The 3,566-nt window shown below is 49.7% G+C and overlaps 1 non-coding gene across 1 annotated transcript; it reads right to left on the reverse strand.

Moving 5' to 3' along the window:
- Nucleotides 1-1,494: 1,494 nt before the first annotated feature.
- Nucleotides 1,495-1,566, reverse strand: TRNAE-UUC (transfer RNA glutamic acid (anticodon UUC)). Its single transcript has one exon. It is a non-coding gene; the product is annotated as a tRNA-Glu (tRNA).
- Between the last annotated feature and the right edge of the window lie 2,000 nt (nt 1,567-3,566).

The raw sequence follows: 3,566 nt of genomic DNA on the forward strand, positions 1-3,566 counted from the left end.
CCCGAGGGAATGCAGGTGTATGGAAAAGAGGTACACAAGGGGCTAGTTTTATATTTGTTAAAAATGCTTATGGAATGCTTACAGGATGCCAGGCACTGTGCGACAGTAGGGACAGAGAGTGAACAACCCCAGCCATCCTTGCCCTCCTGGGTCTCACAGTTCAGCGGGAATGGATTCAAGTGAAATCCAAAGGTCTCTGCCCTACGAGGGGACCTGACCATAAGACGCCTTAACCTGGAGGGCCTTTCTTATTTGTTTTTCTACTCCCGTTTGTTTTCATGGACAAGTATGTTGCTCCCAGTGAGAACTCTGACTTGGGATTCCCATGTTTGGATAGTGAATAATAGTATCTCCTTTCTGAGGTTGATGTGAAGATTAAATGAGGTACATTCTCAATACACATTAGTGGTCACTACCAGGTTTCAAGCCTGACCCACCGCTTTTCAATTCCAGGACCTAGCTGGGGTCCCCTTAGCTGCAAATAAACCTCTAAATTTGGCACCTGCAAATCCAACAAGAATGAGGAACTCTATATATATTAGCTTGGTGGAGTTGACCCAACCAGAAACCCCTGATTCTCAGCCAGACTAGTTCTTCCTCTGTATGAGATGCTTTACTTTCATTATATTCACAATAACCCTGAGGGTGGGTCCTATTATTATTCCCATTTTGCAGAGAAAGAAACTGAGGCAGAGATTAAGTAATTTGGCTAAGGTCTTACAAGCTAGTAGGAGGCATAGAACAGATTGCACTCTCAGTCAATCTGATTCCAAAGCTTGTATTATAACCCACTACCTCCCTGGGACATCAGATAAGTGGCAGGATAGGAGTACAGGACATTTCAGAGGGCCAGTCTCTGAGAGGGTTTTTCACAGTATGCTTTTCTGGGAGGCAGCACCTGCTACAGTAGTTAGGCCAGGCATGGCTTCCTCCTTCTTAGTGAAAGGTGGGTGAAGAGGGATGTCCTCTTCATAAATGCTTCATAAATATTGCTGTTATAGATTGAATGTTTGTATCCTCCCCCAAATTCATATGTTGAAGCTCTACACACCCACCCCACCCCCAAGTGTGATAATTGCACATGGGGGCTTCGGGAGGTAATTAGGTTTAAATAAGGTCATGAGGGTGGGGTCCCCATGATGGGATCAGTGCCCTTACAAGAAAAGGAAGAAAGATTGGATCTCTTTCTCATTCTCTCTCTCCCTCCCCCTCTCCCTCCCATGTGAGGACACAGCAAGAAGGTGGCTGTCTACAAGCAAGGAAGAGAGTCCTCACCAGGAACTGAATCTGTCAGCACTTTGATCTTGGACTTCCAGCCTTTAGAACTGTGAGGAATAACATGTTGTTTAAGCTACCCAGTTTGTGGTATTTTATTATAGCAGCCTGAGCTAAGATAATTGCTAATATATTTGGGGGCTGAATCTGGTCCCCTAATCTTTCATCAATAAACATTTTTTTTTTTTTGGCCACTCTGTGCAGCTTGTGGGATCTTAGTTCCCCAACCAGGGATTGAACCTGGGCCCCAGCAGTGAAAGCGCCGAGTCCTAACCACTGGACTGCCAGGGAATTCCCAATAAACATTTATTGAATATCTCCTAGGTTCCCATTAATTCAACAGATGCTTATTAAATTGTTATCATGTGGTCATTCACCAACATTTATTGAGGGCCTACTGTGTGCTGGGCTAGCAAACCCAGCCAGGTCTTCAAGGAGATCTCTCAATCTAGTGGGGACTCCTTATATCAGTACCCAGAGGGGACATGGCTTACTCATTCACACACACATACCTGCCCACTGCAAGGAGGGTTTCCTGCACAACATGATGCTTAGTAAGTAGCTTTTCAATTAACGCACGATGCAAGGTCCAGCAGAAACTCAGCTGTATAAGTACGGTTCGGTTCCTGTCTTTCCAGAGCCTTTATTCTAGGGGCAGGAAGTGAATAATACAAGACAACACAGAGAAGTGAGCCTGAAGACCTATGTTACAGATGGAGGAGAGATGATAGGAACCGGGACAGATGAATGGCAGCAAATCCCAAACTCTAGCCCTTGACCTTAGCCAAGTCATCGCATCTCTCTTAGTTTCCCTATCTGTGAAATGGTGATCCTCATGCCTGTTATGGAGCTGTGTGAGGCTCTACTGAGAGGGCACACAAAGGGCTCCCACCAATGCTGGGAGGGGAGAAAAAGAGTGCAGCAAATGGTAGCTATTGTTATTAATGAAGCCTGCAACCCACTGTGAGTGGGGGCCCAGGCACAAGGATGGAGTGATGGCAGGAGTGAGATCAGGGTGACTTACTAACCTTGAGCTGGCAGCCTGGAGCGATCTCTCCCTGTTGGTGCTGGCTTGCTGTGGCTGAGGGCTGGGGCTGACTATGGGTGGAGTGTTTATTCTGGGAATCAGCCCTGACTGTTCCTCACTCCCTGCTCCAGTGAGAAAGAAGGGCTTTGAGTCAGAACTGAGGGCCCTGCTGGGCCCAGGATGTATGACCCAGCCCACCTGCCAGCAGGGCCCCTGGCTGAGAATGCCCAGGGGCCAGCAGGGTCATTTGGGTTTGAGACACACTCTCCCCGTGGGGACTCACCTGACCCCTAGAGGGCCTGAAGTGCTCAGCTTTTGGAGTTCTGGAGGCTGAACTCTGAATGCCAGCCTGGAGTGAGTCTCCTGGGGTGAGGGAGGGGGAGATATTGGAGGTGGGGGGTGTCTATGCTGTCTTCTCAGACCCTGGCTTCTTCATCAGGGCCAGCTTCATGGACGTTCACCTGTGCAGTCGCATGAGCCTGACATTTAGCAGGGCCCATGCTTCGCTGAATGTTCTGCCGTCACTATCTTGAGATTCTTAATCATTTTGAACACACTGTTCAAAACTGAACCAGTGCATTTTCATTTTGCACTGGGTCCGGCAAATTGTGCAGCCTGTCCTGCCCTCATGCTTTGGTTTCCCCCAGTCTGTAGCTTTTCCCTTGAATGAGGCGTTCAGACCCACCCCCTCAGCCACGCCCAGCCAGCCAGGAGTGCCTTAAGTAAGCCCATTTCCTGCAAGGGGGGGTGGGGGGGGTACAAGCACCTGCCCCTCCAACCTATTGGTACCTACCTTTCTGGAAAAAGCCCAAGGCCGGCTGTGTGGTGGTGGGTAAGTCACTCATCTTTCTGACCTTCTGGTTCTGACAGTACTGTACTTATCTGAGTTGGACTGTTGGGAGGGTTAAAATAGGTAGTTCATATAACATGCACAGTGCCTGGCACAGAGTAAGCGCTCAGTAAATTAGAACTATTATTATGTTTTTAAAATGAAGATTATTACAGGCGCTAACTTGGAGGGAAGGGTTAGCCCCATCCCTACGGACCTGCCCCAGGAAGGAGGAGCCGCCCCTCCCCTGACCCCGCCCCGCTGTCTTCCGAGGGAGGAGACCCCCCCCATCCCAGGCAGGGACGAGGGGGCGGAGGAGCGGGAGCGACACATTTTTGAGTCGTGACCAAGTGGAAACTCCCTCCCCAAGGCGGAAGCCGGGGGCGCCCCACTGGGGCCGGAGCCTCCGCCGAGGCGGGATCCGCAGCTTGGGGG

This window comes from Lipotes vexillifer, unplaced genomic scaffold (assembly GCF_000442215.2).
Source record: "Lipotes vexillifer unplaced genomic scaffold, Lipotes_vexillifer_v1.1 scaffold914, whole genome shotgun sequence".
NCBI classification, from domain to species: domain Eukaryota; kingdom Metazoa; phylum Chordata; class Mammalia; order Artiodactyla; family Lipotidae; genus Lipotes; species Lipotes vexillifer.